Source organism: Eretmochelys imbricata, chromosome 4 (genome assembly GCF_965152235.1).
Source record: "Eretmochelys imbricata isolate rEreImb1 chromosome 4, rEreImb1.hap1, whole genome shotgun sequence".
Lineage (NCBI taxonomy): Eukaryota > Metazoa > Chordata > Testudines > Cheloniidae > Eretmochelys > Eretmochelys imbricata.
The window spans coordinates 100,906,014-100,921,383 of record NC_135575.1 but is presented as its reverse complement, the minus strand read 5'-3'; the positions used below and the strand labels follow the sequence as shown (position 1 = coordinate 100,921,383).

The window sequence follows — 15,370 nt, the reverse complement described above, 5'->3', positions numbered from 1 at the left end:
TTTTCCCCCTCCAAATTTCCCACTGACAGGTACCAATCCGGTGTTGCAAATTTCCACGTGATCACTACTCCCTTCTCCACTGTCAGTGCAGCTCTCAGTTTGGCATCCCTGTATTGAATGGCCGGGATGAGCTTGGCACACAGATCCAGGAATGTGGCCTTGTGCATGTGAAAGTTCTGCAGCCATTGCTTGTCACCCCAAACCTGCACTATGATTTGATCCCACCAGTCAATGCTTGTTTGTCAGGCACAGAAGCGGTGCCCCATTTTCTGCAGCAAGTCTGTGAATGACATCAACAACCCTGAATTGGTTTTTGCTGTGTTCCACAACAAACTGACCATGAGGAAGAGAAGTTGGTTTTTTACCCATGAAGGCTTATGCCCGAATAAATCTGTTAGTCGTTAAGGTGCCACCGGACTCCTCATTGTTTTTGTGGATACAGACTAACATGGCTATTCCTCTGATACTTGTGACCATCAGGAAATTGTCATGTTCCCTGTGTTTCTTCTTGAGGCTCTGCAAATACCAGAGGAAAGTGTGTCCTTTGCTTGCAATGCTCATGACAATAGTGCAGAGCTGTGCAGGCTCCATGCTTCTGTCATAGAGGCAGACAGTGACAAGTCCTGCTCAGGTTCATGGGAAAGTCAAAATAGTGTGAAAATTATGGGATAGAGATGACATTATGGGATGGAGAACACTGCCTTATGGGAAATTGACCCCTTGCTCCCTGTTATCACTGTGTGAGTCATTTCTGCCTCACCATATGTTGCCAAAACTACCCAAAAGACATTGCGCCGTATGGTAGTGGGTTGCAACTGGGATACCTACCCATGGTGCACTGCACTGTGCATTGACACAAGCACTCCATGTGAATACAAGGTGTTCTGAAGCCAGGAGCTAAAGTATCCACGTGCACAAGTGATATACTAACTGCGGTGGCAGTAGGCCAACATAACTTTTGCCTGCAAAACTTTGTAGTGCAGACATGGCCTATGGGTACAATTTTCAAAAGTGTCTATATGATTTAGGAGCCTAAATTCTATTTTCAAAGGAGATCTAGGCACTAAGGAGCTTAAGTGTCATTTTGAAATTTTTACCTTATATCTAGTTTGCTCAAAGAAGCAGTGAAAAATATAGCAATCCATACAAATGCCATTATTTTCTCCTCCACTGAATAAACAATTTTAACATAAATAAAAAGTAAAGTTTTTCTGTTGTCTTGAACCAGCAGCTCCAGCTTCTGTAGCTCTAATGCCCTAAACAATATGCTATATAGCCTGCTAATAGAAAGAGAGATTTGTTCAATACTTGAACAATTCTCTAGGTTAATAAAATACATAATAAATCCTCTAAACTGTACAAACACACACTGAATCCTTAGCCCCACTCCAGTCCTGTACAAGCACACAAGTATGCTGAAATTCTCTGGAATATTTTGATCTGGTTTTTTTCCTCCAAAGATGACACATTTCCACTAACTTGCCACTGAGCAAATGTTTCCCCTTTGAGCCTGAAGGGATCCCATAGGTGTCTTTTCATTGACTTCAGTAGGAGTTTGGTAAAGTACTTAGAATTCATGAACCAACCAATATTAGTTTATCAATAAGAGTATGTTTGCTTTTGTTTTTAAAATGGTGCACTTTGCTTTATTGTCATGAACAAGTTGCTTTCTGACTGGCAGTCCAGTTTCATTCCCCTCACTCTTCCACCCCTTTATCTTTAATCAATACTTATACCACATGAATTCTGTGGTAATCAATAGGATTTCTTGACAGCTGATTTATTCACTGATGTTAAATTAAAAGAAAACCCATCTTTTATCAGAGAATGATGCCCCTCTACTCAGCAGACTAACTGGCTAGTATGGATGCCATATTCTGTATTGCAATTGTCAATGATTGCAAAGTATTATCAGTACTAATGAAAGGTTAAAAAAAAAAAGATAAATCCATGAACCCATCAGAAAACAGATTTTTAAATGTATAGCACCACCTAGAATAAGTAATTGTAAGATAACTTTAGCACAGGATCAGAGTTAGTTGCTTTCAAAATACACATCACAGCTTTGCATCAGCATTTACACAGTACAGAAGTGAGAGACTATTATCTTGTGACCACATTTTGTTCCACTGCCATTTTCTCTTGAAGGTCAACCATCCAGCAACCTCACTGGCTCAAACAAAGTCACTATGGTGTAGTCCATGAATAAGAACATGTGTATACTTGCTATAGGTCTATCATAAAAGCTTTGACCAAAATTTTGAACGTGGGTGCCTAATTTCATATTTAGGCATCTAAATAAGTTGCCTGATCACGAAGGGTGCTGAGCGAGCGCCAACAATTATAATGGGCTTCCATAGGACCACTTGGGTAAGTAAGGCCTATTCATGTGAGCAAGGTTTGGCAGGTACAAGGATTCATGTTTTATTTAGTTTTTACTATTTAAACAGCTAACTGCTGTCTTTAGAGATATCATATTTTCATATGACTGGACTGATCTTTTTCTAAGTAGGCTTCTAAATACGAAAGGAAGAGATCAAATATTTCAAGTTTTCTAAAAATACTGTCCGACTAAAAATAAAGCTTTTATGACAGACCAATAAGAAATATACAAATTGACTTTCTGGATTACACCAAAAAGACTGTGTTTATGCCAGAGAGGTCATCAGATGTTTCAGAGTAGTCAGTGGAAATTAATAGAGTTAAACCCACTTATACCAAGACAGAAATTGTCCCTATATCTTTAAACGGCTGCTCTATTCTTTTCTAGCATGGATTCTTCTCTTTTAAGATGTTAAAAGCTTTGGATCAGACAATTATGTTAGCTGTAGTAAGAATTAAACTGTATTTACTCTTATGCAAGACAGTCAGACGTTTTAATGAGTGTACATCTGCTGCAGCCCCAGAACCAAGATTGGACTCAGTGCCAAGTTCATCCCTGGTGTAACTCCATTTACTTCCACAGAGTTATATGAATGTGTCTCATTACCGTTAAAATATAAGGAAGCTACTTTAACTGAAGTCTGTGCAGCATCCATGCAAATTTATAACACCCTAATCGTCTTGCCCAGGAACAACATTTGGAGGGGAAGTTGTGCGAGGATCTCTTAACTTGCATGAAAGGCAAGATCATTCACCTCCAGAGCACCACTCTCTTTTGTCCCAGGTGGCCACCCTGTACTGCCAAGAATCCATGGATGAATGGGTATGGTATAGACAGGGGTTCAAGCAACAAATTTTTTGGTGGCCTCAAAGTGCAGCCACCAACTCTTCTTGCTGGTGGCCATTATGACAATTTTTCCAAAAAACTTAATTAGCTTTAGGAAAAACAAATAAATATGTACACATACCTATCCAAATCATTGTAATTTATTTATGTAGAGGTTTTTTTGCAGACTTAATAATAATAATAACAGTGTACAGTACAGTTGTTTCTATTATTCACTGGACCTAAACAGAATAGAAAAACAAATAAGGTGTTTTGCACGTTTTTGTCTTTTTTGTTGTTGTTCCTTTTGCTTTTTTGGTTTCTGTTTGTTTTTTAATAGAATTGCTAGCTAGTAAGTATGCTTCTTTGAAAAGGGATATTTGTATGTTAATATCACTTTTCACAGCAGCAGACTTGTTAGCTAGCTGGGAGGCAGTGAAAAGTGATATTAACAAACATACACATATCACTCTTCACAACAGATTTACTCAGCCCTGGCAAGCTGGGGGACAAATTAAGCCTTGGATGGATAGAGAAGCATTGGGGGCCAGAGGTGATGGGGTGGATGGGTCATGGGCAGTGGGAGACAGTGGGGGCCAGAGGCAATGGGGGTGGGGGAGTTGAGCCTGAAGCCCAGTGGCCAGAGCCTGCTGCCAAATGGCTGAAGCTTGCCGCCTGTCACCCCAGGGCGGGAGCCAGAAGCCTGAGTCCCCTGCCCATGGGAAGGTGGAGAACTGACACCAGCTGTCTGCTCCTCCGGCGTTTGTGGCTCCAGAGGGGGGGCAGGTCCCAACCTGTACTTGCAGACCCAGGGGAGGAGTAAATGCTTGTCCCCACCCCCATCACCGCCCAGGTGACTATGGCCACAAGAAAAGCCTCTGGTGGCCATGGTGGCCGCATTTGAGAAATGTTGGTATAGAAGGACCAAGGCACGAAACATAAACCTGCCCTCTTCCTCTATTGAATCCCATGGTGAATTCAATAAGGAGTTAATACAAGCTGAGGCTGTATAAGCTCCTGTGTGGATCCCTTACATCACGAGTAGTCAATAGGTGGCCCGCAGGCCAAATTCAGACCACCAGATACTTTTGAACGGTCTCCGAAATCTTTTTCTTGACTTGGTATTGTCATTATTGTTATTATTTTCTCTGGAGTCTGGACCTTGACTCTACCTTGACCAAGAAATTTGGACCTTAGCAAAAACTAATTGACTACCGCTGCCTTACATTCTGAGGAACCCCCTTCCAGGGAAATTTCATGAGGCAGCTGACAATGAAGGGAACTTAGACACTAGAGGTTGAAGGGAGCCATGCTGCTGAAGTTAATCCAATTCTTACTTGAAAAGGAACTGGAGGAATTGACTCTACGAGCCAGATCCTTCAAGGTACTGAGTACCCTCAACTGCTATTTGACTTGGGATTTGAGAGCACTCAGCACCTCCCAAGAGGCATTCAGCACCTTACAAAATTGGGTCCCGTATTAACAACTGGAATTCAAGAACTGTCTGTGAAAGCAAAAACAGCTTTATAAAGAAAATATTAAGAAATGGAATATGCAGACTACAAAGTTTGAATGAAATGCATCTTTGGTTTATCTGAGAGTTAAGTGTATGCAAATCATGTTCAGTTTTCTCTGATTTTCTCTAGAATGTGGGTTGAAGATATATTTGGGATATACATTTCTCCATGTATAATTTGTTAAAATATTTTTTGCATTTACTGTTAAGAACTATTAGATCAGTGTAAAAACACAGAAATAAGATTGTGATATTTTGTACTGCCAAACAAATACCAGTTTCCTCCATCAAATTCAGTCACATTCAGAGATATGGTCATGCCACTTCTTCTATTCTGGTTTGAGACTCTCGATGTGCAAAATTAGTGACCAATTCTGCTGCCATGGACTTCAGTGGAAGCAAGACTGGGCCTTTAAGGAGGTAGTTTAGTACCTAAAATATCTATTACAGTGTACTCTGAAGCATGACTATCAGGTTTTTTTTTTTATGACAAGTCTGTTATGCAAATAAATTCCACACATCAGTACTTCTCAAGTCTAAATATATGAAAGTAGGAAATGAGAAAACAGCCAAACAAGAAGTGAATAAGAAGCTAACTTTCTCCAAAGTCAGAACTCTACCTGATAAAAACAGACCTTATCTAGATACTCCAGTTATAAAATGATGAATAAATCCTAAACTGCACTGCAAAATGCCATTTATACTGATAACATCTTTAATAACGATGTAGGACATCAGTAATTCTTATCATGCTAATTTTTGTTCAGATTCAGGATCAAATACTGGTCCCACCCAGCATGTAGACCAAATTACTGGGCTGTGTGCTGGGAACTCAGAGGAGATACAGATGGGACGGGGAGGATGCTCTAAAGCCATGGTGATGAATGCAGTATAAGAAACTAGATAAAAATAAATATAATGAACATGATTCTATGGGAATCAAGAATCAGAGAAATTAGCCACTTAGTCCACAGAAAAATACTACAGCCACTCAGTGGCTGCAACTGCAATCTCAAATCTGTGGTAGGGTCTTGTTGTTCATGCTCCAAGAGGGGGCCAAAGAATGACCAGTGCATCTGTGAAGTGCACTAGCAATAAAGCAAAGCTAAGCTGATCCTTAAGTAGACCAATAGCAATTCTAATACGTACTACTTTGCAATTCTATAGCACCTTTCATACAAGAATCTTAAATCTCCTCAGAAATATCAATTGATCCACACAACACCACTTTGAAGTGGACAAGAATTGTTATTCCCATATATTGCCTAAGGAGAAAATAAAAACCAAAAACATTAATTGACTTTGCCAAGTCAGCAGTGGCAAGGGAAGGAATGGCAATCAATATTGAACTCATTGCCCTCACCTCTAACCATTAGAATACATACACTCTCTCTATTGTCATTTGCTTTCACTATTCAGATCACATTCTTAAGATTGTCAAGAATATACTACAAGGTCAAACACTAAATTGATTGTCAGTAATAATAATTAGGCAGATTTCTTGAATCTGAACAGGTCAGAAGAATATGGAGAATTCAGTGGGATTATTTAGGATTTATTTCCTGTCACTGTATGTAACAAGGAATCAAAATTAGGTTTTTTTTATTTTGAGGTCTTTGAAATGAGATCTGCTTTTGGGAAGCATTGTTTTTGAAATGACGAAGCTCAGTAAGGCCCCATTCCGGCAAAGATCTCTTAGAAGGGGGCAACCCACCAATGTTTGTTCCCCCTTGCAAGACTAGGAGTACTTGTAAATACTCTAAGGTGCCACAAGTACTCCTTTTCTTTTTGCGAATACAGACTAACACGGCTGTTACTCTGAAACTTGCAAGACTGGGACCTTCATCAGTGATCACAGTATGCATTTAGGCCAACATTTTCAAAAATGGCTGCTAATTTTCGGTAACTCAATTTAAATATCCAAAATCTGAGGCACTTAAAATTTTAGACCATTTCTGAAAACTTGGTTATAAGCATAGACGGAATGCTCAGCTTTGTACAAGACAAATAAAGAGTCTCCCAGTACCAAATAACTTAGAAACAGAAGAAACATTAATTTTTAAAATACACACACAGATCAAATCTAGAGAGGTGCTGAGCACCTACTAAGCCCTCAAAACTCCTAGTGAAGTCACTGTGTGAGTTGCAGGTCAGCACCTCTCTAAGAATTTGACCTCATAATGGTTATGAATATACGAATAATCATATATGCTACCAGTGTGTTCTGAAAGCGGTTCCTACTTTAGTATAATATTCTATAAACACATGCCACTCTAGCACTGTGAAGGAGCACTGAGCAGAATCACATATTCCAAACACCTATACAAACTGATTAATAATATGACTGTATCTTTTTGCCAATAATATGGCTTCCAAAATATAGTCTGATTTCTCCCACTTAGTGGTGTGTGCTTTTTCAGAAAGCATAATAGCTAATACCTACATACTGCAGTGGTTTATCTGTCGGTCCACCAATAACTTATTTTTTTTAAAAAAATTCACCCAAAATTTCGCTAGTTATATTGCCAAAGAGTGAATACAAAGCTGATTTAGCTAACAAAATATTATTTGAACCCAGACTATGTCATGCACTGCCTGAGAGATATGAACAACTTTGCATGTTAAAAATATAATTAAATTACATTTCCAAATATAAAGTGTACAGATGTTTCACTAGTTTTTTATAAAAAACAAACAAAAAAACCAAGATCTCCCAGACAGTTAGCAGTGCATCTTTTCTTGACACCTATAAGATGTCTGTGAAAGAGCTGTCAAGAGATTTTTTGTACTTTAACAGGCTTTAAATCACAGATCAAATTTACAGGAGAGCTCACAAAGCCTCACTGGATCCAACTAACCCATGGCCTTGGGGTTAGTGCAGTGTTGTTATTCTAAGTGCAGGGTTATTATTATCCAGTCTAGTTTTCAGCGTTGGGGCTTTTACCCTTTCCCCTGAAAGGCTTCTCCAGCCTCTCAGATCTCAGTGTAAATACGGGTTGAAGGGAGGGGTTCCTCTGAAACTTTTTTGACAGAATCTGGTTCTGCACAGCAACACAGCTGGAAGGGGCAGTCTCCCCGCGGCCCCCCGCCGCAGTCCCCAAACCCTACCGTGAATGTGGAAACAGACCAAACCTGCAGACACGGTGCACGGAGAGGCAGACACTCACCTTGCCCTGGAGTCTGGTGCCGTGCCTGCTGCCGCCTTCTCGCTCCGCCCGCTCGACAGGCAGAAGCAGCCGCGGCTCAGCCCCAGGAACCAGCCCTGCGGAACCTTTCCCCTTCTGTTTTGATTTTCGATTGACCACGTCAGTCTAGACCACAAGACCCGGATCTGCCGGTTCAGAGACAGGGGAAGCGCTTTCCCGGCCTCCCTCTCTCTGCTCTCACGTCTAACTGGGCGGCGCGGAGCGCCTGGCACTGCCCACTGCATTCAGACGGGGGTGTCCCCGGCAGCAGGCAAAGCCAGGATGCAACGGCGCCAGATTCAGCGTCCTTCACTGGAGAGGGGACCAAGCAAGATTTGGGGTGAGGGGCTCGTGTCTCAGGCCATCATGAGACCAGGGAGATTTCCACACGCACAAACAGACGGCTGGTGAGTGGGGCTGTGAAGGTCTTATTTGAAACACACAGCTGGATCCTCCATCTCCTGAGGGGCACTAAAAGACACTGGGGTAAGAAATCCCGCTCCTCCCCCCCCCCCAATCTTTTAATTCATAGCAACGTGACACACAGCACCCAATTGTATTTACACAGCCAAAAACTGCCTACACCAATAATCTGAAATCCAGGATTGTGAATGTTTACCTGCCCAGTGTCAGGCATGTCATGTAACATTTTTATATATGACCTATCAAAGGGCCAAATATATATAATCCCAATTTAAATTTAACTGACCAATTAAACTGGATGTATAGCTTATAGAATCATAGAACTGGAAGGGACGTTGAGAGGTCATCTAGTCCAGTCCACTGCACTCAAGCCAAGAATAAGTATTATCTGGACCATCCCTGACAAGTGTTCGTACAACCTGCTCTTAAAAATCTCCAATGATGGAGATTCTACCGCCTCCATAAACAATTTATTCCAGTGCTTAACCACTCTGACAGTTAGGAAGTTTTTCCTAATGTCGAACCTAAACCGCCCTTGATGCAATTTAAGCCCATTGCTTATTGTCCTATCATCAGAGGTTAAGAAGAACAATTTTTCTCCCTCCTCCTTGTAACAACCTTTTATGTACTTGAAAACTGTTATCATGTCCCCTCTCAGTCTGCTCTTCTCCAAACTAAACAAATTCAATTTTGTCAATCTTCCCTCATAGGTCATGTTTTCTAGATCTTTAATCATTTTTGTTGCTATTCTCTGGACTTTCTCCAATTTGTCCACATCTTTCCTGAAATGTGGCATCCAGAACTGGACATAATACTCCAGTTGAGGCCTAATCAGCGCAGAGTAGAGCGGAAGAATTACTTCTCGTGTCTTGCTTACAATACTCCTGCTAATACATCCCAGAATGTTTGCTTTTTTTGCAACAGCTTTACACTGCTAACTCATATTTAGCTTGTGATCCACTATGACCTCCAGATCCCTTTCCACAGTACTCCTTCCTAGGCAGTCATTTTCCATTTTGTATGTGTGGAAATGATTGTTCCTTCCTAACTGGAGTACTTTGCATTTGTCCTTATTGAATTTCATCCTATTTACTTCAGGCCATTTCTCCAGTTTGTCCAGATAATTTTGAATTTTAATCCTATCTTCCAAAGCACTTGCAATCCCTCCCAGCTTGGTATCGTCCGCAAACTTTATAAGTGTACTCTCTATGCCATTATCTAAAGTCTTTGCTTCACTGGAGCTGCTTTGCATCACAGAGCATACTAGTGAATCTGGCTCAAAATATTTACATATCCCAGGGGTGCAAAGTGATATAATTTTCAAGCAGAGCACTGCCCTTAAATCCCCAGTATGTGTACAGTTAGTGATACACACAAGGAAAGCAACTACTTTAAGGCCTCTCAATTTTCAGTATCTAGTATTGGCTAAGCAATCCATGACTTGATGTCCCTTTTCATAAATGGAACTGGAGGAAGATGCATACAGTAACTGATTACACAGAGAGACTCCCACACACACACTGTGAACTAGTGGAGAATTCACATTGCCGTCCCAGCAACCTGTCTTTTCGCTCTTGCTTGGGATCTTATTAATCACAAAGCTTGTGCTGCATATAAGAGTGTATCGTAGAATCATAGAATCATAGAATATCAGGGTTGGAAGGGAGCTCAGGAGGTCATCTAGTCCAACCCCCTGCTCAAAAGCAGGACCCATCCCCAATTAAATCATCCCAGCCAGGGCTTTGTCAAGCCTGATCTTAAAAACTTCTAAGGAAGGAGATTCCACCACCTCCCTAGGCAACGCATTCCAGTGTTTCACCACCCTCCTAGTGAAAAAGTTTTTCCTAATATCCAACCTAAACCTCCCCCACTGCAACTTGAGACCATTACTCCTTGTCCTGTCCTCTTCCACCACTGAGAATAGTCTAGAACCATCCTCTTTGGAACCCCCTTTCAGGTAGTTGAAAGCAGCTATCAAATCCCCCCTCATTCTTCTCTTCCGCAGACTAAACAATCCCAGTTCCCTCAGCCTCTCCTCATAAGTCATGTGTTCCAGACCCCTAATCATTTTTGTTGCCCTTCGCTGGACTCTTTCCAATTTATCCACATCCTTCTTGTAGTGTGGGGCCCAAAACTGGACACAGTACTCCAGATGAGGCCTCACCAATGTCGAATAGATCACGTCCCTCGATCTGCTCGCTATGCCCCTACTTATACATCCCAAAATGCCATTGGCCTTCTTGGCAACAAGGGCACACTGCTGACTCATATCCAGCTTCTCATCCACTGTCACCCCTAGGTCCTTTTCCGCAGAACTGCTGCCTAGCCATTCAGTCCCTAGTCTGTAGCTGTGCATTGGGTTCTTCCGTCCTAAGTGCAGGACCCTGCACTTATCCTTATTGAACCTCATCAGATTTCTTTTGGCCCAATCCTCCAACTTGTCTAGGTCCCTCTGTATCCTATCCCTGCCCTCCAGCGTATCTACCGCTCCTCCCAGTTTAGTATCATCCGCAAATTTGCTGAGAGTGCAATCCACACCATCCTCCAGATCATTTATGAAGATATTGAACAAAACCGGCCCTAGGACCGACCCCTGGGGCACTCCACTTGACACCGGCTGCCAACTAGACATGGAGCCATTGATCACTACCCGTTGAGCCCGACAATCTAGCCAACTTTCTACCCACCTTATAGTGCATTCATCCAGCCCGTACTTCCTTAACTTGCTGACAAGAATACTGTGGGAGACAGTGTCAAAAGCTTTGCTAAAGTCAAGATACAATACATCCACTGCTTTCCCTTCATCCACAGAACCAGTAATCTCATCATAGAAGGCGATTAGATTAGTCAGGCATGACCTTCCCTTGGTGAATCCATGCTGACTGTTCCTGATCACTTTCCTCTCATGTAAGTGCTTCAGGATTGATTCTTTGAGGACCTGCTCCATGTCCTCCCAAATGTGTGAGTTTAGCAACACTGAAGTGAAAAGGGGTGGAGAAGCCACAGATGATCCACTCCTTCCAGCCCTCTGGAGACAATAGACTGCTGTCTGATAGACAGCCCAAGCATTAACTAGTACTCCTAGGGGAATACTGCACCAAAAATTAAAAATTCTGTGCACAATATTTTAAAATTCTGCATATTTGTCAAAATAACACAATACAATCACACCAGTTTCAATTATTTTTGGTCATTTATTTCAAAATACCTGTCAGGCAAGTATGTCTGGAACAATACAGACAACAAAAAAGATCCAGAAAATGTTTTTTGACAAATAGATTCCTTACTAGGCATATTAATACAGAACTCTGAGTAATAATTAATTTAAACTACAATACAGAAATGTATTCCTGTACCCCCAGAAGCAGTGCAAAGGCTAGGGGGAGTCAGGGGTAATGGAGGAGCTGAGGGAGAGGGAAATAATTGCTGGGAAGGAGCCTGGGTGTGAATTTGGAGGGTTGTTGGGTATGGATGGGAAAGTATGGAACAGGTCTTTTGCGGGGAGCTTCCCCATGCAGACCCTGGCTGACCCCTAGCCTCTCCCATTCAGTCAGGCACAAGTGTCCCTCCACCCCCACTCAGACACTCACTCCCCCCTTCCCCATGTGTCCTTGCACCACGTGTCCCTCCACCTCAGACACCCACTCCCCCAACCCCATGTGGCTCTGCACCCCCTCCCCTGTCCCTACATGTTTCTGTACCCCCACTCAGCCACGCTGTCCCTATGTGGCCCTACACCCCTCCCCCGTCACAATGTGGCCCCGCACCTCCCTCCCCCCTGGGACCCTGCAGCTCCACTCCCATTCATCCCCTGCCCCAGTCAGTCCTCCCCCTCTAGCCCTTATGGGCCCCTGTCTGATCCCCCAGCACCCCAGGCTGTCTTTGTCCCCATAACCCCTGTCTCCTGACCTGGTCTGACAGGTGCTGTGGAGAAGGCTCTGCATGCTTTCTCTCTTCCCTAGCTGGCTGGGAGCAGCTGCTGTGTTCTATTGCCACAGTACCCTTTGGTGGGCAAAAGGAGGAACTACAGAAGATATTTGCTGCTGGGATCTGCTGCTCTGTTCTATTGCCACAGCACCCTCTGGTGGGCAAAAGGCGGTACTGCAGCAACTTTTCAGCAGAAGCTTTTTTCTGAGCAAAAAATTAAAAGTATTCACGGCTCATTAATTATGCACACATGCAGTGGCGGAAAATTCCCCCAGGAGTAACTAGCATTGTGTACTGCATAAGACAGACCTTCTCTCCCCACCACAGTGACACTGATACTAAGCTGAAGTAAATAAACTGAAAAATATGAGATATCCAGTAAGTATAATGGGCCTTTTGCAATCATTAAGCCTACAAATTTACCATAATTTACAAGTTTACTGTAAAAAGCTATGATTTAGTCATGGGTATTTTTAGTAAAAGTCATTAATAAATAAATAAACAAAGTCACTGCCTGTGACCTGTCCATGACTTTTACTAAAAACACCCCTAACTAAATCTTAGGGGTGGGAGGGCACTCCTGCAGATGCTGCTGCTCTGGGGGTGGGGCCGCTGTGGAGCCCCACCGCTGCTGAGGGGATGCTCTGGGGTCCTGCCAACGCTGCTTCTGGGGGGTGGGCGGCCCGGGGTCCTGTCGCTGCTGCTGCTCCAGATGAGGTGGCCTGGGGCCCTGCAGCCGCTGCTGCTCTGAGCAGGGGGAAGCACCCCACCACCCCTGCTGCTCCAGGCAGGGGGCAGCACCCCTGAGCCCTGCTGTTCCTACTGCTCCAGGTAGGGGATGGCACCCCAGAACCTCACCGCTACTGCTGCTCCGGGTGGGGGGTGTGTGTGTGGCCCGGGGCTCTGCCACTTCGGCTGCTCTGAGCAGGGGGAAGCACCCCACCACCCCTGCTGCTCCGGGCAGGAGGCGGCCCGGGGCCCCACAATTGCTGCTCCTGGGCAGCGCCCAGGACCAGCTGCCTGGGGCTGTCCAAGCAATAGCTGGTGCAGCTGGCCCTGGGCTGCCTCAGCTGCTCCGGTGGCCCTAGGGTTAGCCACACCAGCCACTGTAGAAGTCACAGAGGTCCCAGAATCCATGACCTTCGTGAAAGACTCACAGCCTTATTCATAAGATGTCACAATAACCTATAACAACAAATGTTGATGGAAAAAGGTACAAAAGGGAGATACAAAAACTGAATTAGTCCAAACAAAAAGGCCTACTGATAAAACTCAAAGACTGTGTTAAGCTTATGCTTGGTAAACAAGAAAAATGTGGAACCAGAAATTAGCAAACCAAAATTGATGTGTCAGAAGCTACGCCTAATTGGCAGACAAAATAATGAGGGGGTGGACCATTCCACCCACCATTCCCTTTGTAGGTCCGTGATGGGGTGACTACCCCACACTCACCCTGCAGGGTTGAATGCAGGCCAGATGAGCTAATTAACCCATTAAGTAGCTGATTAAGGAGGCTCAGGTATAGGCAGGGCCTATAAAGCCCAGGAGTTGAAAAAGAAGGGGCTACTGGGAAAAGGCAGACACTCCCAGGGGACAGTGAGTGGAGACTGCAGTTACTCTTTGGGAAGAGGGTAAGGTTACCAACTTTCTAATTGAAGAAAATGGAATACTTTGCCCTGCCCAACCCCTTCCCTGATGTCCCACCCCTTCCCCAGCCCTTTTCTAAGGCCCCACCCCCAAGCCTGCTCACTCTCTCCTTCTGTTGCTTGCTCTCCCTGACCCTTGCTCATTTTCACTGGCCTGGGGGAGAGGGTTGGGGTGCAGGATGAGGGCTTTGGCTGGAGATGTGGACTCTGGGGTGGGGCTGGGGCACAGGAGGGGACTCTGGGCTAGGGATTTGAGTGTGGGAGAGGGTATGGGCTCTGGGCTGGGGGTGCAGTAACTGGAGTGGGGACAGAAATGATGGAATCAGGGTGTGGAGGGGACTAGAAGTTGGGATGCAGGTGGGGGGGTGAGGGCTCCAGTTGATGGTGTGGGCTTTGGGGTGAGGCTGGGGATTAGGGGTTTGGGAAGCAGGAGGGGTTTCTGGGCTGTGGCTGAGGGGTTTGGAATACAGGAGGGGACTCAGGGCTGGGGCAGGGGGTTGGGGTGTGGGCTCTGGGAGGAAGCTTAGGTGTAGGAGGGGGTTCTGAGCTGGGGCAGAGGGTTGGGCTGTAGGAGGGGGTTTGGGGTGCAGGCTCCAGGTGGTGCTGACCTCCGGAGGCCCCAGCATTTCTCAGGGACAGAGGAAGTCAGCACAGCTCCCAGGAAATGGTGATATGTCCCTGTGGCCCCTAGGCAGAAGGGGAGCCAGGAGGCTCCCTCCTTCCCACAGGCACTGTCCCCGCAGCTCCCATTGGCCATGGTTCCCAGCCAATAGGAGCTGCAGTGTCAGTACTTGGAGCGGTGTCTGCAGGCAAGGGCAGTACACTGCGCTCCCCTGGCCACCCCTAAATCTAGCAGCCAGAGGGACATGCCAGCTGCTTCCTGGGAGCCATGCGGAGCTGGTCACAGAACCTGCTAGCTCTGCGCTAGCCAGACTTTTAGTGGCCTGTTCAGCTGTGCTGACTGGAGCCCCCAGGGACTGGGCATTCCACTCAAAAACCAGACACCTGGCAACCCTAAAAGAGGGAGGAGGCTTAGGGAATTGGTAGGCCCAGGAAGAAAAAGGGACCTAGCAATAGGAAGAAGCTCAGGGATAGAGCAGTGAGGCCAGAGAGAGAGAAATCCCAGACTGCTGAGCTGAGGGTCCCTGGGCTAGAACCAGGAGAAGAGGGCAGGCCTGGGTTTCCCTCCCACCTCTCAGGTGAGAGGCACTGAGGTAGTGAGCAAGAGGGCTGCCTGGGACTATTGAGTAGCTAAACTCCTCTGGAAGAGGGGAACACAGGTAGTGACATGGCTGGAGGGCTGAGTCACGAAGAGGATGCTGTGGTTCCTGATGCTCCGAGAGAGGCTTTAGGAGTAGGGAGTGGCAGGTTTGTAGAAATTTTGGTGGTGCCCAGTACCTGCCCCCCCACCTGCCTAAGGCTCTGTGAGGGAGTTTGGTTGGGGGGAGGAGGTCTGGGGTGCAGG

At 44.9% G+C, this 15,370-nt stretch overlaps 1 protein-coding gene across 1 annotated transcript in view; it reads right to left on the bottom strand.

Moving 5' to 3' along the window:
- The window catches only part of SMIM14 (small integral membrane protein 14), a 69,096-nt gene extending 61,173 nt beyond the window's left edge, over positions 1-7,923 (bottom strand). The window contains exon 1 of the mRNA XM_077814599.1: positions 7,892-7,923. The gene's annotated coding sequence lies outside the window, so the exon portion shown is untranslated. The remainder of the gene's footprint in view (positions 1-7,891) is intronic.
- Positions 7,924-15,370: the final 7,447 nt, after the last annotated feature.